Raw genomic sequence first — 24,256 nt, forward strand, 5'->3', positions numbered from 1 at the left:
ACAAATTGAAGGTCAGTTATATACAGAGCTACAGTGAGATCAAGCGAGGTGTTTGACGACTTCGTTTCGTGCAAGAATCACTGCCATTAATACAGTGCTACAGTGAACTGCAGTGAAGTGTTTGATGACGTAGTTTCGTGCAAGATTCACTGCCATGAAATTAAAAGATACAATGATACTCTGCTCCAATTTTTTCGTAAATATTACAGCTTCCATCCGAGGACGGGCAAACAAGCACATGGTCTTACATAATCACGTTGGCGGTGGTGCGTGTGTGTCTGTCTGTGTGTCATCTCATCTTCGCCGGTTGGAACCATTTAGGCTGGCCTGCCTACGATCCATCCTGGGTCTAACCAGGCTGGATTGTGTGAGGAGCTCACAAATCCTTGAAAGATCTGGGCAAAGTCCCATCGGTGAGCTCCTCCGGCAGGCAAGGCTGCGTTGGCTGGGTCATGTGGCCCGCATGCCCAGCCACCGCATGCCAAACAGCTTTTGTTTGGCCGGATCGAGGGGGCTAAACAGGCGCGGCACGGGCTAGAGAAGAGATGGAGTGATGTGGTACAGGAGGACGTGCAGCTGAGTGGACTTTACGATGACTGGTACCAGCGGTGTCAAGATCGGCCTCAGTGGAGGAGGCTCGTGAAGGACGCTACTGGGCAGTTGGAGGCAGTCGCCCTCCAACAACAACGGAGGGCGGAGGAGCGACGCTCACAACAACGAGCGGAGCGCCGGGTGGCTAAAATACAGCAAGTCGGCACAGTAGGGGGCACAGGTGGTGCATCAGCCAGTCATCTCGGTCATCTCAGTCAGTCGACCCGTGGCACCTGCTGGGTCTGCCCCGTGACCTCCTGCCAGGGGGCGTTCGACACTTCACGTGGCCTCAAGGTGCACATGGCCTGGCACAAGCGTCGGTGTGACGTCACCGCCACTTAGTGACGAATGGCGGTTGTTGTTGTTGTCTCTGTGTCTCCCCCAGCTCTGTGCTGCGTCTATTCGTGTGTCTCTGTGTCTCCCCCAGCTCTGTGCTGCGTCTATTCGTGAGTCTCTGTGTCTCTCACAGCTCTGTGCTGCGTCTATTCGTGAGTCTCTGTGTCTCCCCCAGCTCTGTGCTGCGTCTATTCGTGAGTCTCTGTGTCTCTCCCAGCTCTGTGCTGCGTCTATTCGTGTGTCTCTGTGTCTCCCCCAGCTCTGTGCTGCGTCTATTCGTGTGTCTCTGTGTCTCCCCCAGCTCTGTGCTGCGTCTATTCGTGTGTCTCTGTGTCTCCCCCAGCTCTGTGCTGCGTCTATTCGTGTGTCTCTGTGTCTCCCCCAGCTCTGTGCTGCGTCTATTCGTGTGTCTCTGTGTCTCCCCCAGCTCTGTGCTGCGTCTATTCGTGAGTCTGTGTCTCCCCCAGCTCTGTGCTGCGTCTATTCGTGTGTCTCTGTGTCTCCCCCAGCTCTGTGCTGCGTCTATTCGTGAGTCTCTGTGTCTCCCCCAGCTCTGTGCTGCGTCTATTCGTGAGTCTCTGTGTCTCCCCCAGCTCTGTGCTGCGTCTATTCGTGTGTCTCTGTGTCTCCCCCAGCTCTGTGCTGCGTCTATTCGTGAGTCTCTGTGTCTCCCCCAGCTCTGTGCTGCGTCTATTCATGTCTCTGTGTCTCCCCCAGCTCTGTGCTGCGTCTATTCGTGTATCTCTGTGTCTCCCCCAGCTCTGTGCTGCGTCTATTCGTGTCTCTGTGTCTCCCCCAGCTCTGTGCTGCGTCTATTCATGTCTCTGTGTCTCCCCCAGCTCTGTGCTGCGTCTATTCGTGTCTCTGTGTCTCCCCCAGCTCTGTGCTGCGTCTATTCGTGTCTCTGTGTCTCCCCCAGCTCTGTGCTGCGTCTATTCGTGTCTCTGTGTCTCCCCCAGCTCTGTGCTGCGTCTATTCGTGTATCTCTGTGTCTCCCCCAGCTCTGTGCTGCGTCTATTCATGTCTCTGTGTCTCCCCCAGCTCTGTGCTGCGTCTATTCGTGTCTCTGTGTCTCCCCCAGCTCTGTGCTGCGTCTATTCGTGTCTCTGTGTCTCCCCCAGCTCTGTTCTGTGTCTATTCGTGTCTCTGTGTCTCTCCCAGCTCTGTGCTGTGTCTATTCGTGTGTCTGTGTGTCTCCCCCAGCTCTGTGCTGTGTCTATTCGTGTGTCTCTGTGTCTCCCCCAGCTCTGTGCTGTGTCTATTCGTGTGTCTGTGTGTCTCCCCCAGCTCTGTGCTGCGTCTATTCGTGTGTCTCTGTGTCTCCCCCAGCTCTGTGCTGTGTCTATTCGTGTGTCTGTGTGTCTCCCCCAGCTCTGTGCTGCGTCTATTCGTGTGTCTCTGTGTCTCCCCCAGCTCTGTGCTGTGTCTATTCGTGTGTCTGTGTGTCTCCCCCAGCTCTGTGCTGCGTCTATTCGTGTGTCTCTGTGTCTCCCCCAGCTCTGTGCTGCGTCTATTCGTGTGTCTGTCTGTCATTACTATCCCTGTGAGCGGTGGCGGAGTGGTTAGCGCTACGCTGCGCTACGAACTCGGCGACCCGAGTTCGATTCCCGCTCGCCAGCGACGATTATCTGAACCCGGTGCTGGGCCTCGCCTAGGTCGACTCGGCCTCAAATGAGTACCTGGTGTGGTGCGTAAACATCGCCACTGGGGAGACAAAGGCGGCCGGGCACGGTGCTGACCACCTACCACATCGTGTGCCGCAGTGCCAACCTTCATAGGTGCTACTCGCTAACAGCACTTGCCCCTACAGTCTGCTAAGGCTACACGTTGGGAGGGTAACCTTTGTCTTTGCGGCCAGCAGCATGCCTGACACACACCTTCCTCTCCCCAGATCTCATCGTTGTTGCTGCTGTTGTTGTTGTTTTCTGTTCACACTCCGGCGAGTACTCATTCACGGCCGAGTTGACCTAGAGGAAGCCCAGAACCAGGTCCGGTTCTTCGTACATCGCTCTCGCTGCCGCTGCTGCTGCTGCTCGTGACCGGGAATTGAACGCGGGTGGCCGGCTTCGCCGCTGCGAGCGCGCTAACCGCAGCGCCACCGCTCCCCCCCCACCTCCCCGCCACGCTACACAGCAGCAGCCGCCACTGGACACTTAGTGCCGGTGACGTCACCACAGGGCTTGTGCCAGGCTAGGTGCACGTATGCACGTTTGCAAATGCAGTACACGCTGCATACGCGACGATTGCTTTGTATATTCACAGTCCGTGTCAGGCTTGAGCGGTACTCGAATAAATAAATAGCCTCAGAACTGGTGGAGAAAATTCCACGTTCTTATGACAGGGGGTCAGTATGTCCACGATGTTCTCGAGAAATGTTGTGTACACGTGTGCAACGTCGTGTGTATATGCAGAATCTCTGTGTGTACGTTCATGTCAACACACGTGTGTGAGAGTGTACGAGTGAGGGTGTGTGCTGGGAGCGGTGGCGCAACGGTTAGCGCACCCCGCTGCATAACCCAGTCACCCGAGTTCGACTCCCGATCAAGGCCAACATCGGTGACGGAATTTCTCATCCTGTCCTGGGCCTACCCTAGGTAGGCTCGGCCTCAAATAAGTACCAAATGCGGTGCGTAAACCTCGGCATTGGGGGAGACAAAGGCGGACGGCCGTGGTGCTGGCCACCCACCCACCCCCTCGTGTGCCGTTCCGGCCTTCATAGGTGCCGCTCGCTAACAGCACTTGCCCCTACAGTCTGCTCAGGCTACACGGGGGATCTTTGTGGTATGATGTTGTGAGCAATACCACCGGAGGAAATGTTGCAGCTCGCCGGCTGGGTGACCACCACAGTCTGCGCTCACACCCTCAGCAGCGGCCGTCTGGGCGGGTGCAGGGGGGGCTGGTTACCCCTCGAACCATAGAACCTCATTAGCAGGGGACCGCGGCAAGGGAATACCAGCACAGCGCGCGTGCCGGAGAGACCCGCAAGGGACGGGCTGATCACGGCCTGTCTCGGAGCTCCTCCAGAAACAACGGGCAATCCCAGAGTCGGGACACGCGGATTGTCAGAATTGAAGCTGCAGAAGAGAGGAGAGGGGGGGAGGAGAGGGGAGGAGAGGGGGGGAGGAGAGGGGGGGGAGAGGGGAGGAGAGGGGGGGAGGAGAGTGGGGGGAGGAGAGGCTGCCATTCCTCTGTCGGGAGCTGGACCAGTGACCACCTGGACACTTTGTGGAATACAGGAGGCGCAGTGGACTTATTCCGGTTGCAGTCACCACGAGATATGGACAGTCCCCGACTCGGGGAAGAATAACATCAGACGGTGAAGTGGCTCTTATCCTGAATATAATAATTATTAGAGGTGGGCGTGGGGAGCGAGGTCCTGGTTACCGTGGGCTCGCCTCCCCAACAACGTCAGCCGATCAATGGCGGTGGTGGATTATGCCTCCATCAAAGATGAGCGTCAGTGCAGGGATACAGGCAAGGCTGATGAGGCAGATGACTATGACCTGTCCCAAGCGCTGGTTAAAGTGGGCACGAGTGATAGTCATCCTGTTGGGTGACTTTGATGCCCAAGTGGGTCATGATGCAGGCACCTAGGCTGGAGCGAAGGCATGGGCCAGATCAGCTCAATAACAACGGTAGGAGGCTGCTAGACTTCTGTGAAGCCCATGATCCTGTAATCACCAACACGCTGTTTCCCAGCATCGGCGCATCCACAGAACATCGAGGATGCACGCCGGATCCGAGCAGGAACATCGGCTGGACTATCTAGTGACAGAACAGCGAATGCAGGTCCTTGTCCTTGACACCGTGGCCTATCACGGAGATGAGCTTCCCAATGACCATCGGCTTGTCATCTGTAAGCTGCACCAGTATTTCTTCCACTGCGGTGGTGGGTGTCTACATCGGACCCCCACTCAAACCCACAGTAGCCTGGTGTCAGCCAGCTGTGCAAAGTTGTGAGTGAGAGTTTGATCATCGATAGCAGCCCCCCCACCGCCCCCAACTCTCTCGCTACCACAAATCACTCTTTCATTCCATCACGAAAGTGACTTGCAGCACCACACCGATGACCATCCTTAAGGGCGACAGTGGCCATCTGAACTGTGACCCTCAGGAACAGGTTTTCAGGTTTGCTGAGCATTTCTCTGAGGTCTTGGGGGAGGGGAAACCCTCCGACCCAGATAACATCACGGCACAAGGTGGGGTTGACCCCGCTAGGGCCGCAGAACCTCAAATACTGGAGGAAGTACCCATCACCCGTGAGTGGCAGGGTGATGTGCCCTATCCTGAGGAAGTTCGAAGGGCGATCCAGACCCCAAAACCAAACAAAAGTGCCGAGGAAGAGGTGGCGCTTGTGTGCAGGACACCCTGTTTGTGTGCAGGACACCCTGTTTGTGTGCAGGACACCCTGTTTGTGTGCAGGACACCCTGTTTGTGTGCAGGACACCCTGTTTGTGTGCAGGACACCCTGTTTGTGTGCAGGACACCCTGTTTGTGTGCAGGACACCCTGTTTGTGTGCAGGACACCCTGTTTGTGTGCAGGACACCCTGTTTGTGTGCAGGACACCCTGTTTGTGTGCAGGACACCCTGTTTGACATCATGACAACCACATGGACCACAGGACAGGTTCTGCGGCATTGGCAGGATGCCCTGGCGGTCCCCCCTTCTGTAAGAAAGGGAACCGCAATGATTGCCACAACTTATCGGGGCATCTTCCTCCTCGGTAAGCTGAGGTCCTGGCAACGACTACTCAACAACGCTTCGCCGGGAGACGCCGGTTTCTGCAGAGGTGAAGGGAATTCGAATAGGCCCCACGTCTCTGCGTCAATGACCTGGGCAAGGACTATGATGATACTATCAATAGGCCAGAACTAAGGGTGGTTTTTTTTTACTTGGTGCCTTTGGGGTCCTTTGTAGTCTCTTCTCACAATCGTTCAGGACCTTTGCGATGGTGAGCAGGCCCCGGGAAAAGCTCCGTGGCCTGGAGGTCAGAGCCATTTCGGGCGCTGCGGTGGCCAAATGTTTGCTACCTCGCCTGGTATGCAGGAGGTCGTGGGTTCAATCCTGACCCCGGCGCCTGCTGCTGTATATTTGGGGTTTGCGGTGTCTCTCTCTCCCGGTGGTTGCGTGGATTTTTCTCCGGGTCCTCCGGTTCGTCCCTCCACATTTAGAAATACACGTTTAGAGTTATTCGGCTGCTGCTACACATTTGCACATGATGTGCAGCTTCGTTGAGCTATCATTTGCGATGGCCACATCGCTTCTGCCAAAGAGCTACACAACTCAGTGGACCTTAAATTTCGATTTAAAGCTTTCGTGACTGCAGGGATACATCTTCTTGGTGCTTTCGGTAACAATAAAACATAATAAAATAATTCTCACGACGTTTCGGCCACAACGCAAGCAGCCGTCCTCAGGTGAAGAACAGGTCTGTCGGAAAGACAGTGTCTGAATGATGTGGACCTTCCCTGGTAGTTTGTGGTTTAGTTGTATTTCCTGTTCGCTCTGCGGTGCGACACGGACTTCCACAGACCCCTACGCCACTCAACATATTTTTTGACCGCGTATTTTGAGAAGATTATGTTTGGCTGTGCCGGAGGAACTTCCGTCTGGTACAGCAGATACAGTGGGAGGCTGATCGGTGGCCGGGTACGGCAAAGGGATGGCTCCCTATTGGCGAACCATGTTTTGATTATTCAAATTATTTGGCTGCTATAAATTTCCACATGATAAGGAGATTCATTTGTGGCCAGGTCGCTTCTGAAAAGGAAGCTAATAAGCTCAGTGGGCTTCACCTGGTCAAATAAAAATTGTTCATTTTAATGTGTATTTTTGGGGGGATTTGCTTACCTTTCTGAAACTTTGCACTGCTATCGTGTTGCTGTATCGTTTGTTGTGGTAACGTTCTAACACGCCCCTACTGGACATGTCAACAACAGCTTTATAGCTCATCGGATTCCCCCAGTATTAATACATCTTCTGATGCTGCTAATTCTGATGTTACGTGTGCTGCCGATCTGGCGATTGCTGCTCCCTCTGATCAGCAGGAGGCTGTTCTGCTGAACCTGGAGCGTGCCACGAAGCGAGAGGGCCTCGACATCATCTCCAACAAGACAAAGAACCTGAACTTGGAAGTTTTTCGCCATCAAAATCTACAACCCCCCCCTCGACTCCCCATGCGTCATGGGGCAGTTGTGGAGAGATTGGAGGGGTTCCTATTCGTGGACAGTGTGCGTATGTACGGTACGTACGTTGAACTTTCTTTCGCACCGTACGTAGCCCACCGTGCTCAACGGTTTGGCAGCAGAGGTCTCATTTCGAGTCAGTCGAGCGGTATTATATTGCTAATCAGCCGCGTAACGCTGTGTGGAAGCTACCTGGCCTGTCGCTCCATGCAAAGCTTCGGGTGTATTCGGCCACAGTGTGTGGCCTTCCTACCACCCATCCTGAGTATAATTAGGCAGGATTGTGTGAGGAGCTCACAGACACTTGAAAAATCTGGACACAGTCCCATCAGTGAACTCCTCCGCCAGGCGAGGCTGCGTTGGCTGGGTCATGTAGCCCGCATGCCCAGCCACCGCATGCCCAAGAAGATCCTATTTGGCCACAGAGGGGGCTGGACAGGCACGGCACGGGCTAGAGAAGAGATGGAGCTGATGGGTGAGTGGGTGAGTGGCACGGGCTAGAGAAGAGATGGAGCTGATGGGTGAGTGACACGGGCTAGAGAAGAGATGGAGTTGATGGGTGAGTGGGTGAGTGGCACGGGCTAGAGAAGAGATGGAGTGATGGGTGAGTGAGTGACACGGGCTAGAGAAGAGATGGAGTGATGGTTGAGTGGGTGAGTGAGTGACACGGGCTAGAGAAGAGATGGAGTGATGGTTGAGTGGGTGAGTGACACGGGCTAGAGAAGAGATGGAGTGATGTGGTACAGGAGGATGTGGAGCTGAGTGGACTTGTCGATGACCGGTACCAGCGGTGTCAAGATCGGCCTCTGTGGAGGAGGAGGCTCGTGAAGGACGCTACTGGGCAGTTGGAGGCAGTCGCCCTCCAACAACAACGGAGGGTGGAGGAGCGACGCTCACAACAACGAGCGAAGCTCCGGGCGGCTAAACCACAGCGAGTTGGCACAGTAGGGGACGAACACAGGTGATGGTGCATCTGCCAGTGATCTCAGTGAGTCAACCCACGACACCCGGTGTGGGTCTGCCTCGTGACCTGCTGCCAAACTTCACGTGGCCTCAAAGTGCACCTCGCTTGGCACAAGTGCCGGGCTGATGTCACCGCCAAACGCAACTTCCCTTGTTGTTGATGATGGCTCTCGGATAGTACGTCCGTGTCCGTGTGTGTCCGTGTGTGTGTGTGTTTGTGTGTGTGTGTTTGTGTGTGTGTCCGTGTGTGTTTGTGTGTGTCTGTGTGTGTGTGTTTGTGTGTGTGTCCGTATGTGTTTGTGTGTGTATGTGTTTGTGTGTGTATGTGTGTTTGTGTGTTTTGTGTGTTTGTGTGTTTGTGTGTGTGTTTGTGTGTGTCTGTGTGTGCGTTTGTGTGTGCGTTTGTGTGTGTTTGTGTGTGTGTGTGTTTGTGTGTGTCTCTGTGTGTTTGTGTGTGTATGTGTGTGTCTGTGTGTTTGTGTGTGTCTGTGTGTGTGTGTCTGTGTTTGTGTGTTTGTGTGTGTGTATCTGTGTGTTTGTGTGTATCTGTGTGTTTGTGTGTATGTGTGTGTATCTGTGTGTTTGTGTGTCTGTGTGTGTGTGTTTGTGTGTGTTTGTGTATATGTGCGTGTCTGTGTGTGTTTGTGTGTGTCTGTGTGTGTGTCTGTGTGTCTGTGTGTTTGTGTGTGTCTGTCTGTGTGTGTCTGTCTTTGTGTGTGTATCTGTGTGTTTGTGTGTATCTGTGTGTTTGTGTGTATGTGTGTGTATCTGTGTGTTTGTGTGTCTGTGTGTGTGTTTGTGTTTTGTGTATCTGTGCGTGTCTGTGTGTGATTGTGTGTGTGTTTGTGTCTGTGTGTATCTGTGTGTGTGTTTGTGTGCGTGTCTGTGTGTGTCTGTGTGTGTGTGTCTGTGTGTGCGTGTCTGCGTGTGTGTCTGTGTGTCTGAGTGTGTGTGTCTGTCTGTGTGTGTGTGTCTGTGTGTGTGTCTGTGTGTGTGTGTCTGTGTCTGTCTGTGTCTATGTGTCTGTGTCTATGTGTCTTTGTCTGTGTGTGTCTTTGTCTGTGTGTCTTTGTCTGTGTGTGTGTCTGTGTGTGTGTCTGTGTGTGTGTGTCTGTGTGTGTCTGTGTGTGTCTGTGTGTGTGTGTGTGTCTGTGTGTGTCTGTCTGTGTGTGTGTCTGTGTGTGTGTCTGTGTGTGTGTGTCTTTGTCTGTGTGTGTGTGTCTTTGTCTGTGTGTGTGTGTGTGTCTGTGTGTCTTTGTCTGTGTGTGTGTCTTTGTGTGTGTGTCTGTGTGTGTCTGTGTGTGTCTGTGTGTGTGTCTGTGTGTCTTTGTGTGTGTGTGTCTGTGTGTGTGTCTGTGTGTGTGTGTCTGTGTGTGTGTCTGTGTGTGTGTCTGTGTGTGTCTGTGTGTGTGTGCGTGTGTGTGCGTGTGTGTGCGTGTGTGTCTGTGTGTGTGTGTCTGTGTGTGTATCTGTGTGTGTGTGTATCTGTGTCTGTGTGTGTGTCTGTGTGTGTGTCTGTGTGTGTGTCTGTGTGTCTGTCTGTGTGTGTCTGTGTGTGTGTGTCTGTGTGTGTGTGTCTGTGTGTGTGTGTCTGTGTGTCTGTGTGTCTGTGTGTGTGTCTTTGTCTGTGTCTGTGTGTGTGGCGAGCCGGCAGAGTAGGGAGGGGGGGTCAGCGCTCCGCTCGCTACAAAACTCGGCGACCCGAGTTCGATTCCCGCTCACCGCCAACTTCGGCGACGATTCTCCGAACCGGTTCCTGGGCCTCCTCCCCTCTAGGTCGACTCAGCCTCAAACGAGTACCTGGTGCAGCCGTGTGTAGTAGACATCGCCACCGGGGAGACAAAGGCGGCCGAGCGTGGTGCCGGCCACCCACCCCCTCGTGTGCCACCGTGCCGGCCTTCATAGGTGCTCGCTAACAGCACTTGCCCCTACAGCCTGTTGAGGCTACACGGGGGACCTTTACCTTTGTCTGTGTGTGTGTCTTTGTAAACACCTCGTCAGTGTCTCGCTCTACTCACCTCTTCTTCCTCGTCACCGCCACCTCCTCCTCACCGTTTCTTCCTCACCACCACCTCCTCACCACCTCCTCCTCACCGTGTCTTCCTCACCGTCTCTTCCTCACCGTCTCTTCCTCACCACCACCTCCTCACCACCTCCTCCTCACCGTCTCTTCCTCACCACCACCTCCTCCTCACCGTCTCTTCCTCACCGTCTCTTCCTCACCACCACCTCCTCACCACCTCCTCCTCACCGTGTCTTCCTCACCGTGTCTTCCTCACCGTCTCTTCCTCACCGTCTCTTCCTCACCGTCTCTTCCTCACCACCACCTCCTCACCGTCTCTTCCTCACCACCACCTCCTCACCACCTCCTCCTCACCGTCTCTTCCTCACCACCACCTCCTCACCGTCTCTTCCTCACCACCACCACCTCGTCCTCACCAAAACCTCACCACCACCACCACCCCCTCACCACCCCCGCACCACCACCTCCTAGTCTCTTCCTCACCGTCTCTTCCTCACCACCACTTCCTCACCACCTCCTCCTCCTCTTCCTGACCACCTCCTCACCACCTCGTCCACCACCTCGTCCACCTCACCACCACCACCTCCTCCTCGTCCACCTCCTCCACGTCCACCTCTTCTCGTCGTCGTCGTCGTCTCCCCGCGCCGCGCTCAGCCACAATGCGGGGCGCGAGACGCGCGCGCGCGACTTCGCACTGCGCATGCGCGGGGCTACGCGCAGGGCGGGGCCTGTGGCGGGGGAGGGGCGGCGGTGGAGTTGCCGGGGGGTTGAGGGGGGGGGGCGATGTGGGGGGAGGGGATGGAGGAGGAGGGGGATCTGTGTGATGAGGGTGTGAGTGTCTGTGTGTGTCTGTGTGTGTGTATGTGTGTGATGAGGGTGTCTGTGTGTGTGTGAGATGAGGGTGTGAGTGTCTGTGTGTGTCTGTGTGTGTGTATGTGTGTGATGAGGGTGTCTGTGTGTGTGTGTGAGATGAGGGTGTGAGTGTCTGTGTGTGTGTGTCTGTGTGTGTGTATGTCTGTGTGATGAGGGTGTGAGTGTCTCTGTGTTTGTGTGTCTGTGTGCGTGTCTGTGTGCGTGTCTCTGTGTGTGTGTCTCTGTGCCACCTTGTGTTTAGCGGTGGTGCAGTGGTTAGCGCTACGCTGCGCTACGAACCTGGCGACCCGAGTTTGAATCCCGTTCACGGCCAACGCCGGTGACGATTATCTGAACCGGTCCTGGGCCTCCCCTAGGTCGACTCAGCCTCAAATGAGTACCTGGTGCGGTGTGTAGAAAACATCGCCACTGGGGAGACAAAGGCGGCCGGGCGTGGTTCTGGCCACCAACCCCCTCGTGTGCCGTGCCGGCCTTCATAGGTGCTCGCTAACAGCACTTGCCCCTACAGTCTGTTACGGCTACACGGGGGATCTTTGTCTTTTGAGTGAGAGATTATGTATCAGTCGCCTAATCTCCCCACGTTCTGCAGAGTGCGAGAGTGAGTGAGTGTGCGAGAGTGAGTGAGTGTGCGAGAGTGAGTGAGTGTGCGAGAGTGAGTGAGTGTGCGAGAGTGAGTGAGTGTGCGAGAGTGAGTGAGTGTGCGAGAGTGAGTGAGTGTGCGAGAGTGAGTGAGTGTGCGAGAGTGAGTGAGTGTGCGAGAGTGAGTGAGTGTGCGAGAGTGAGTGAGTGTGCGAGAGTGAGTGAGTGTGCGAGAGTGAGTGAGTGTGCGAGAGTGAGTGAGTGTGCGAGAGTGAGTGAGTGTGCGAGAGTGAGTGAGTGTGCGAGAGTGAGTGAGTGTGCGAGAGTGAGTGAGTGTGCGAGAGTGAGTGAGTGTGCGAGAGTGAGTGAGTGTGCGAGAGTGAGTGAGTGTGCGAGAGTGAGTGAGTGTGTGAGAGTGAGTGAGTGTGTGAGTCACGGCGGCCGGGAGATGTTGACTTCCTCGCCTGGTGTGCAGGAGGTCGTGGGTTCGATCCCGACCCTGACGACGCCTGCTGCTGCTGCTGCTGTCACTGCGTGGGTCTTTCTCTCCGAGCCCTGCGGGGTTTCTTCCCTTCCACATCCAGGAATCAACATCGCCGCTCTACATTCACACACCGCGGTGGTGGTGATGATGGTGGTGGTGGTGATGGTGGTGGTGATGATGGTAGTGGTGATGATGGTGGTGGTGATGATGGTGGTGGTGATGATGGTGATGGTGATGATGGTGGTGGTGATGGTGGTGTGGGTAGTGGTGGTGGTGATGGTGGTGGTGATGATGGTGGTGGTGGTGATGATGGTGGTGGTGATGATGGTGGTGGTGATGGTGGTGTGGGTAGTGGTGGTGGTGGTGGTGATGATGGTGGTGGTGATGATGGTGGTGATGATGGTGGTGGTGATGATGGTGCTGATGGTGGTGTGGGTAGTGGTGGTGGTGATGGTGATGATGATGGTGGTGGTGGTGGTGATGATGGTGGTGGTGGTGATGATGGTGGTGGTGATGATGATGGTGGTGATGATGATGGTGGTGGTGATGATGGTGGTGGTGGTGATGATGGTGGTGGTGATGATGGTGGTGATGATGGTGGTGATGATGATGGTGGTGGTGATGATGATGGTGGTGGTGGTGATGATGATGGTGATGATGGTGGTGATGATGATGGTGGTGGTGATGATGATGGTGGTGGTGGTGATGATGATGGTGATGATGGTGGTGGTGATGATGCGATCAGTGTAGTGAACAAGTACAGCCACTCCCCGGTTGTGTGTTGCAAAGTAAACCCGCTACGACATTTACCATTGTAGTGTAGTATATAGTAGTGTATAGTGTAGTGTATAGTGGTGTAGTGTATAGTAGTGTAGTGTATAGTAGTGTATAGTAGTATAGTGTAGTGTATAGTAGTGTAGTGTATAGTGGTGTCGTGTATAGTGTAGTGTATAATAGTATAGTGTAGTGTATAGTGTAGTGTATAGTGTAGTGTATAGTGTAGTATACTAGTACAGCACTAGTGTGTAGTGTATAGTGTAGTGTATAGTAGTGTAGTGTATAATAGTGTAGTGCATAGTGTAGTATATAATAGTATAGTGTAGTGTATAGTGTATAGTATAGTGTAGTGTATAGTAGTGTAGTGTATAATAGTGTAGTGTATAGTGGTGTAGTGTATAGTGTAGTGTATAGTGTAATGTATAGTGTAGTGTATAGTGTAGTATACTAGTACAGCACTAGTGTGTAGTGTATAGTAGTGTAGTGTATAGTAGTATAGTGTATAAGTGTAGTGCATAGTGTAGTGTATAATAGTATAGTGTAGTGTATAGTGTAGTGTATAGTGTAGTGTATAGTGTAGTATACTAGTACAGCACTAGTGTGTAGTGTATAGTAGTGTAGTGTATAGTAGTGTAGTGTATAAGTGTAGTGCATAGTGTAGTGTATAATAGTATAGTGTAGTGTATAGTGTAGTGTATAGTGTAGTGTATAGTGTAGTATACTAGTACAGCCACACACAGGTTGTGTGTTGGAGAGTAAATCCACTCCACACATTTACAATTCGAGTATCCGTGACGTTTCCCCAGCAATTACAACAACAACCACCACCACTACCAGCAGCACCACCACCAGCACCACCAGCACCACCACCATCATCACCACCATCATCACCACCATCATCACCACCATCACCACCATCACCACCACCATCATAACCACCAGCACCACCAGCACCACCACCAGCACCACCAGCACCAGCACCATCATCACCACCATCATCACCACCAGCACCACCACCACCACCAGCACCACCAGCATCATCACCACCACCAGCACCACCACCACCAGCAGCAGCAGCAGCATCGTCAGGCGATAGCCAGAGCTGTGGAGACGTTCTTTCGAACTGCTTGTTGTTGACACAAACACACAGACAGCGCGCTAACCACTACACCACCGCTCCCCCCACACACACACAGACACAAACACACAGACAGCGCGCTAACCACTACACCACCGCTCCCTCCACACACACACAGACACAAACACACAGACAGTGCGCTAACCACTACACCACCGCTCCCCCCACACAGACACAAACACACAGACAGCGCGCTAACCACTACACCACCGCTCCCCGCACACACACACAGACAGCGCGCTAACCACTACACCACCACTCCCCCCACACACACACAGACAGCGCGCTAACCACTACACCACCGCTCCCCCCACACACACACAGACAGCGCGCTAACCACTACACCACCGCTCCCCCCACACACACGCGCGTCCACAGGTACACGCGCTTGCTGCAGACACGCAACTCAACTTGCAGGGTGCGTACGGCAGTAAACGACTCAAATAAACACATTCCTGCTGCGAAGGGAGCTGGTAGGAACGTTGGATTGCTCGGTCAATGGCCTGCAGGGTCAACGGCGGCGTGGTGTATTCCGCAAATATGGCCGACTGTGAGGGCGGGCACAAGCCGGCGTGAGTAGGTTAAACGTTGAGTTTTATAAGGGCACCACGGGGTGAGCAGCCCCTCCCCACCCAGCCCCACCCCTCCCACCCCCCACCCAGCCCCACCCTCCCCACCCTCCCCACCCAGCCCCACCCCTCCCACTCCCCACACAGCCCCTCCCCACCCAGCCCCTCTCCACCCAGCCCCTCTCCACCCAGCCCCTCTCCACCCTCTCCACCCAGCCCCTCTCCACCCAGCCCCTCTCCACCCAGCCCCTCTCCACCCAGCCCCTCTCCACCCTCCCCACCCAGCCCCTCCCCAACCTCCCCTCTCCACCCAGCCCCACCCCTCTCATTTTTGGATGTACGACGGACGGACACAATAATCCCCTGTGGGCTGGTGTAACCAGGGGAATAAACCAACAGATGTGACGTCACAGCTCACTTACCGTGCAAAATATATCCATTATTGTGCCCTCCCCCCCAAAGAAATACTAAAGTGTATTTGTATAATGTTTGCATGGTGTACCGTCTGGAAAGTACCCACGTGACTAATTTCAAGTTTGTTGCATGTCGGGAAATACGCTCAACATTTCGAACAGACACACATCATCACACATTTCCCTTTCATGTTATCTTCGTGTATCTCAATGTTAGCTATCCCGGTATGTCTCATTCTATAATATCCACGTGTATCTCTCTCTCTCTAGAAATATCTCTCTGTATAAATATCTCCCAATGTATCCATACGCATGATTATTTCTATATAATTATCTCTGCGTGAAATGATCTCTATAATTAAATCTCTATGTATAACGATCTCTATATCGATATTATCCCTATTTAATTATCTCCCTCTACATCTATGTAATTACATATCTCTCTATCTCTTTATAGAATGATTTCTCTCTCAGTGTGATTATCTCCCTGTGAATAAATATCTCTGTGTGGCTCCACGTCCCCCAGAGCCCCTCCCCCACGCGGGGGCGGGGCTCCCCCACGGGGGGGAGGGGCTCCCCCACGCGGGGGAGGGGCTCCCCCACGCGGGGGCGGGGCTCCCCCACGCGGGGGCGGGGCTCCCCCACGGGGGGGAGGGGCTCCCCCACGCGGGGGAGGGGCTCCCCCACGCGGGGGAGGGGCTCCCCCCCGAGGGGGAGGGGCTCCCCCACCCTCCGCCGCCTCATTCCACACAAAAGGCTCCCGCGTCGCTCGCGAAACCCGGACTGGATCGGCGGCCCAGCACCGGGCGGCACTGGAGCGGAGCGCGCTCCGTTCGCCGATGGTGGCCGCGTTAGAAACAAAACTCCACTTGTGATGTCGAGCGAGGGGCAACTGCGGCGTCGTCCAGGGGACTTGGAGCTCGACGTCGATGTGCGGCACGGAGTGGAGCGTGGCCGACTCGGAGACGCTGCGAGGCTTGAAAGCTCCGGCTACATGCCGATCCGAATCCACAAAAACCGCGGATCTGCTGGGCTCCAGGCCGGGTCTTGCCGGTCGCCCACGCGGGGTTCAAGCCGGATTATAAGACGCACCACGGCAAGTTACAAAACCTCGCCCCAGATCACGGAGAAGAGGAAACAGCGGCTCAACTCCACCCCAACTCCACCTCAACTCCACCCCAACTCCACCCCAACTCCACCTCAACTCCACCTCAACTCCACCTCAACTCCACCCCAACTCCACCTCCACCCTCAACTCCACCCCAACTCCACCTCAACTCCACCTCCACCCTCAACTCCACCCCAACTCCACCTCAACTCCACCCCAACTCCACCTCAACTCCACCTCCACCCTCAACTCCACCCCAACTCCACCCCAACTCCACCAAAACTCCACCCCAACTCCACCTCAACTCCACCTCCACCCTCAACTCCACCTCAACTCCACCTCAACTCCACCAAAACTCCACCCCAACTCCACCCCAACTCCACCTCAACTCCACCCCAACTCCATCCCAACTCCACCTCCACCCTCAATTCCACCTCAACTCCACCCCAACTCCACCCCAACTCCACCTCAACTCCACCTCCACCCTCAACTCCACCTCAACTCCACCTCAACTCCACCTCCACCCTCAACTCCACCCCAACTCCACCCCAACTCCACCTCAACTCCACCCTCAACTCCACCCCAACTCCACCTCCACCCTCAACTCCACCTCAACTCCACCCCAACTCCACCTCAACTCCACCTCCACCCTCAACTCCACCTCAACTCCACCTCCACCCTCAACTCCACCTCCACCCTCAACTCCACCTCAACTCCACCTCAACTCAACTCCACCCTCAACTCCACCCCAACTCCACCCCAACTCCACCAAAACTCCACCTCAACTCCACCTCCACCCTCAACTCCACCTCAACTCCACCCCAACTCAACTCCACCCTCAACTCCACCTCAACTCCACCCCAACTCCACCAAAACTCCACCTCAACTCCACCTCAACTCCACCTCAACTCCACCTCAACTCCACCTCCACCCTCAACTCCACCTCAACTCCACCCCAACTCAACTCCACCCCAACTCCACCTCAACTCCCCCTCAACTCCACCTCAACTCCACCTCAACTCCACCTCAACTCCACCTCAACTCCACCTCCACCCTCAACTCCACCCCAACTCCACCTCAACTCCACCTCCACCCTCAACTCCACCTCAACTCCACCTCCACCCTCAACTCCACCTCAACTCCACCTAAACTCCCCCTCAACTCCACCTCAACTCCCCCTCAACTCCACCTCAACTCCACCTCAACTCCACCTCCACCCTCAACTCCACCTCAACTCCACCTCAACTCCACCTCCACCCTCAACTCACCCTCAACTCCACCTCCACCCTCAACTCACCCTCAACTCCACCTCCACCCTCAACTCCACCTCAACTCCACCTCCACCCTCAACTCACCCTCAACTCCACCTCCACCCTCAACTCCACCCCAACTCCACCTCAACTCCACCTCAACTCCACCTCCACCCTCAACTCAACTCCACCTCAACTCCACCTCAACTCCACCCTCAACTCCACCCTCAACTCCACCCCAACTCCACCTCAACTCCACCTCCACCCTCAACTCACCCTCAACTCCACCTCCACCTCAACTCCACCCCAACTCCACCTCCACTCCACCTCAACTCCACCCTCAGCTCCACCTCAACTCCACCTCCACTCCACCTCAACTCCACTCTCAACTCCACCCTCAGCTCCACCTCAACTCCTCAACTCCACCTCCACCTCAACTCCACCCTCAACTCCACCCTCAGCTCCACCCTCAGCTCCACCTCAACTCCACCTCAACTCCACCTCAGCTCCACCTCAACTCCACCTCCACTCCACCTCAACTCCACCCTCAACTCCACCCTCAACTCCACCCTCAACTCCACCCTCAGCTCCACCCTCAGCTCCACCTCAACTTCACTTCAACTCCACCTAAACTCCACCTCAACTCCGCCTCAGCTCCACCTCAACTCCACCTCAACTCCACCCTCAACTCCACCCTCAACTCCACCCTCAACTCCACCTCAACTCCACCTCCACCCTCAACTCCATCTAAACTCCACCTCCACCCTCAACTCCACCCTCAACTCCACCTCCACCCTCAACTCCACCCCAACTCCACCTCAACTCCACCTCAACTCCAACTCCACCATCAACTCCACCCTCAACTCCACCTCAACTCCACCCCAACTCCACCAAAACTCCACCTCAACTCCACCTCAACTCCACCTCAACTCCACCTCAACCCTCAACTCCACCTCAACTCCACCCCAACTCAACTCCACCCCAACTCCACCTCAACTCCCCCTCAACTCCACCTCAACTCCACCTCAACTCCACCTCAACTCCCCCTCCACCCTCAACTCCACCCCAACTCCACCTCAACTCCACCTCCACCCTCAACTCCACCTCAACTCCACCTCCACCCTCAACTCCACCTCAACTCCACCTAAACTCCCCCTCAACTCCACCTCAACTCCCCCTCAACTCCACCTCAACTCCATCCCAACTCCACCTCCACCCTCAATTCCACCTCAACTCCACCCCAACTCCACCCCAACTCCACCTCAACTCCACCTCCACCCTCAACTCCACCTCAACTCCACCTCAACTCCACCTCCACCCTCAACTCCACCCCAACTCCACCCCAACTCCACCTCAACTCCACCCTCAACTCCACCCCAACTCCACCTCCACCCTCAACTCCACCTCAACTCCACCCCAACTCCACCTCAACTCCACCTCCACCCTCAACTCCACCTCAACTCCACCTCCACCCTCAACTCCACCTCCACCCTCAACTCCACCTCAACTCCACCTCAACTCAACTCCACCCTCAACTCCACCCCAACTCCACCCCAACTCCACCAAAACTCCACCTCAACTCCACCTCCACCCTCAACTCCACCTCAACTCCACCCCAACTCAACTCCACCCTCAACTCCACCTCAACTCCACCCCAACTCCACCAAAACTCCACCTCAACTCCACCTCAACTCCACCTCAACTCCACCTCAACTCCACCTCCACCCTCAACTCCACCTCAACTCCACCCCAACTCAACTCCACCCCAACTCCACCTCAACTCCCCCTCAACTCCACCTCAACTCCACCTCAACTCCACCTCAACTCCACCTCCACCCTCAACTCCACCCCAACTCCACCTCAACTCCACCTCCACCCTCAACTCCACCTCAACTCCACCTCCACCCTCAACTCCACCTCAACTCCACCTAAACTCCCCCTCAACTCCACCTCAACTCCCCCTCAACTCCACCTCAACTCCACCTCAACTCCACCTCCACCCTCAACTCCACCTCAACTCCACCTCAACTCCACCTCCACCCTCAACTCACCCTCAACTCCACCTCCACCCTCAACTCACCCTCAACTCCACCTCCACCCTCAACTCCACCTCAACTCCACCTCCACCCTCAACTCACCCTCAACTCCACCTCCACCCTCAACTCCACCCCAACTCCACCTCAACTCCACCTCAACTCCACCTCCACCCTCAACTCAACTCCACCTCAACTCCACCTCAACTCCACCCTCAACTCCACCCTCAACTCCACCCCAACTCCACCTCAACTCCACCTCCACCCTCAACTCACCCTCAACTCCACCTCCACCTCAACTCCACCCCAACTCCACCTCCACTCCACCTCAACTCCACCCTCAGCTCCACCTCAACTCCACCTCCACTCCACCTCAACTCCACTCTCAACTCCACCCTCAGCTCCACCTCAACTCCTCAACTCCACCTCCACCTCAACTCCACCCTCAACTCCACCCTCAGCTCCACCCTCAGCTCCACCTCAACTCCACCTCAACTCCACCTCAGCTCCACCTCAACTCCACCTCCACTCCACCTCAACTCCACCCTCAACTCCACCCTCAACTCCACCCTCAACTCCACCCTCAGCTCCACCCTCAGCTCCACCTCAACTTCACTTCAACTCCACCTAAACTCCACCTCAACTCCGCCTCAGCTCCACCTCAACTCCACCTCAACTCCACCCTCAACTCCACCCTCAACTCCACCCTCAACTCCACCTCAACTCCACCTCCACCCTCAACTCCATCTAAACTCCACCTCCACCCTCAACTCCACCCTCAACTCCACCTCCACCCTCAACTCCACCCCAACTCCACCTCAACTCCACCTCAACTCCAACTCCACCATCAACTCCACCCTCAACTCCACCTCAACTCCACCCCAACTCCACCAAAACTCCACCTCAACTCCACCTCAACTCCACCTCAACTCCACCTCAACCCTCAACTCCACCTCAACTCCACCCCAACTCAACTCCACCCCAACTCCACCTCAACTCCCCCTCAACTCCACCTCAACTCCACCTCAACTCCACCTCAACTCCCCCTCCACCCTCAACTCCACCCCAACTCCACCTCAACTCCACCTCCACCCTCAACTCCACCTCAACTCCACCTCCACCCTCAACTCCACCTCAACTCCACCTAAACTCCCCCTCAACTCCACCTCAACTCCCCCTCAACTCCACCTCAACTCCACCTCAACTCCACCTCCACCCTCAACTCCACCTCAACTCCACCTCAACTCCACCTCCACCCTCAACTCCACCTCAACTCACCCTCAACTCCACCTCCACCCTCAACTCACCCTCAACTCCACCTCCACCCTCAACTCCACCTCAACTCCACCTCCACCCTCAACTCACCCTCAACTCCACCTCCACCCTCAACTCCACCCCAACTCCACCTCAACTCCACCTCAACTCCACCTCCACCCTCAACTCCATCTAAACTCCACCTCCACCCTCAACTCCACCCTCAACTCCACCTCCACCCTCAACTCCACCCCAACTCCACCTCAACTCCACCTCAACTCCAACTCCACCATCAACTCCACCCTCAACTCCACCTCAACTCCACCCCAACTCCACCAAAACTCCACCTCAACTCCACCTCAACTCCACCTCAACTCCACCTCAACCCTCAACTCCACCTCAACTCCACCCCAACTCAACTCCACCCCAACTCCACCTCAACTCCCCCTCAACTCCACCTCAACTCCACCTCAACTCCACCTCAACTCCCCCTCCACCCTCAACTCCACCCCAACTCCACCTCAACTCCACCTCCACCCTCAACTCCACCTCAACTCCACCTCCACCCTCAACTCCACCTCAACTCCACCTAAACTCCCCCTCAACTCCACCTCAACTCCCCCTCAACTCCACCTCAACTCCACCTCAACTCCACCTCCACCCTCAACTCCACCTCAACTCCACCTCAACTCCACCTCCACCCTCAACTCCACCTCAACTCACCCTCAACTCCACCTCCACCCTCAACTCACCCTCAACTCCACCTCCACCCTCAACTCCACCTCAACTCCACCTCCACCCTCAACTCACCCTCAACTCCACCTCCACCCTCAACTCCACCCCAACTCCACCTCAACTCCACCTCAACTCCACCTCCACCCTCAACTCAACTCCACCTCAACTCCACCTCAACTCCACCTCAACTCCACCCTCAACTCCACCCTCAACTCCACCCCAACTCCACCTCAACTCCACCTCCACCCTCAACTCACCCTCAACTCCACCTCCACCTCAACTCCACCCCAACTCCACCTCCACCTCAACTCCACCCTCAGCTCCACCTCAACTCCACCTCCACTCCACCTCAACTCCACTCTCAACTCCACCCTCAGCTCCACCTCAACTCCTCAACTCCACCTCCACCTCAACTCCACCCTCAACTCCACCCTCAGCTCCACCCTCAGCTCCACCTCAACTCCACCTCAACTCCACCTCAACTCCACCTCAGCTCCACCTCAACTCCACCTCCACTCCACCTCAACTCCACCCTCAACTCCACCCTCAACTCCACCCTCAGCTCCACGCTCAGCTCCACCTCAACTTCACTTCAACTCCACCTAAACTCCACCTCAACTCCGCCTCAGCTCCACCTCAACTCCACCTCAACTCCACCCTCAACTCCACCCTCAACTCCACCTCAACTCCACCTCCACCCTCAACTCCATCTAAACTCCACCTCCACCCTCAACTCCACCCTCAACTCCACCTCCACCCTCAACTCCACCCCAACTCCACCTCAACTCCACCTCAACTCCAACTCCACCATCAACTCCACCTCAACTCCACCTCCACCATCAACTCCACCTCAACTCCAACTCCACCTTCAATCCACCATCAACTCCACCTCAACTCCACCTCAACTCCAACTCCACCTCAACTCCACCCTCAACTCCACCTCCACTCCACCCTCAACTCCACCCTCAACTCCACCTCCACCCTCAACTCCACCCCAACTCCACCTCCACTCCACCTCAACTCCACCTCAACTCCACCTCCACTCCACCCTCCACTCCACCCCAACTCCACCCTAAACTCCACCTCAACTCCACCTCAACTCCACCTCAACTCCACATCCACTCCACGGGGGGGGGGGAGGAGCCACCACGGAGGGGACGAAGAGCCATCACGGGGGGGGAGGAGGAGCCACGGGGGGAGGAGCCACCACGGGGGGGAGGAGCCACCACGGGGGGGAGGAGCCACGGGGGGAGGAGCCACCACGGGGGGAGGAGCCACGGGGGGAAGGAGCCACTACGGGGGGGGGGAGCCAACGGGGGGGGGAGCCACGGGGGGGGGGGGAGGAGCCACCACGGGGGGGAGGAGCCACCACGGGGAGGGGAGGAGCCACCACGGGGGGGGGGGGAGGAGCCACCACGGGGGTGGGAGGAAACACCACGGGGGGGGAGGAGCCACCACGGGGGGGAGGAGCCACCATGGGGGGGAGGGGAGCCACCACGGGGGGAGGAGCCACGGGGGGGAGGAGCCACCACGGGGAAGGAGGAGCCACCACGGGGGGGGGGAGCCACCACGGGGGGGGAGGAGCCACCACGGGGTGGGAGGAGCCACCACGGGGGGGAGGAGCCACGGGGGGGAGGAGCCACCACGGGGGGGAGGAGCCACCACGGGGGGGGAGGAGCCACCACGGGGGGGGAGGAGCCACCACGGGGGGGAGGAGCCACCACGGGGGGGGGAGGAGCAACCGCGGGGGGGAGGAGCCATCACAGGGGGGGAGGAGCCACCACGGGGGGGGGAGGAGCCACCACGGGGGGGGGAGGAGCCACCACGGGAGGAGGAGGAGCCACCACGGGGGGGGGGGAGGAGCCACCACGGGGGGGGGGGGGGGAAGCCACCACGGGGCGGGGGAGGAGCCACCACGGGGCGGGGTAGGAGCCACCACGGGGGGGGGAGGAGCCACCACGGAGGGGGGGGGAGGGGCCACCACGTGGCATGCGAGGAGGGAGGGCGCCGGTTGGATCAGATCTCCGGGCGCGGAAGTCGAAGCAACAGGGCGCGATTGGGGGGGGGGGTCGCCCGGCCGCCTTTGTCTCCCCAGTGGCGATGTTTACACACCGCACCAGGTACTCATTTGAGGCGGAGTCGACCTAGGGGAGGCCCAGGACCGGTTCAGATAATAGCCACTGGTTTTGGCCATGAGTGGGAATCGAACTCGGAATGCCGGATTCGTAGCGCAGCGTGCTACCGCTCACCACACAAACACACGGACACACACACACGGACACACACACAGACACACACACGGACACAGACACACACACGGACACACACACAAACACACGAACACACACAAACACACGGACACAAACACACGGACACAACAACAACCGCCATTCGCCACTAAGTGGTGGTGACGTCACCACGACGCTTGTGCCAGGTCATGTGCACCTTGAGGCCACGTGAAGTGTCGAACGCCCGCTGGCAGGAGGTCACGGGGCAGACCCAGCAGGTGCCACGGGTCGACTGACTGAGATGACCGAGATGACTGGCTGATGCACCACCTGTGCCCCCTACTGTACCAACTTGCTGTGCTTTAGCCACCCGGCGCTCCGCACGTTGTTGTGAGCATCGCTCCTCCGCCCTCCGTTGTTGTTGGAGGGCGACTGCCTCCAACTGCGCAGTAGCGTCCTTCACGAGCCTCCTCCACAGAGGCCGATCTTGACACCGCTGGTACCAGTCATCGACAAGTCCACTCAGCTCCACGTCCTCCTGTACCAGATCACTCCATCTCTTCTCTAGCCCGTGCCGCGCCCGTTTAGCCCCCTCGATCCGGCCAAACAAAAGCTGTTTAGGCATGCGGTGGCTGGGCATGCGGGCTACATGGCCCAGCCAACGCAGCCTTGCCTGCCGGAGGAGCTCACCGATGGGACTTTGCCCAGATTTTTCA

General features: G+C 56.4%; 1 protein-coding gene across 1 annotated transcript in view; it reads right to left on the reverse strand.

Moving 5' to 3' along the window:
- The window catches only part of LOC144952048 (uncharacterized), a 74,909-nt gene extending 64,647 nt beyond the window's left edge, over positions 1-10,262 (reverse strand). Inside the window, 1 exon segment of the mRNA XM_078882440.1 lies at positions 10,095-10,262. The gene's annotated coding sequence lies outside the window, so the exon portion shown is untranslated.
- Positions 10,263-24,256: the final 13,994 nt, after the last annotated feature.

Source organism: Lampetra fluviatilis, chromosome 65, assembly GCF_964198595.1.
Source record: "Lampetra fluviatilis chromosome 65, kcLamFluv1.1, whole genome shotgun sequence".
Classification (NCBI taxonomy): domain Eukaryota; kingdom Metazoa; phylum Chordata; class Hyperoartia; order Petromyzontiformes; family Petromyzontidae; genus Lampetra; species Lampetra fluviatilis.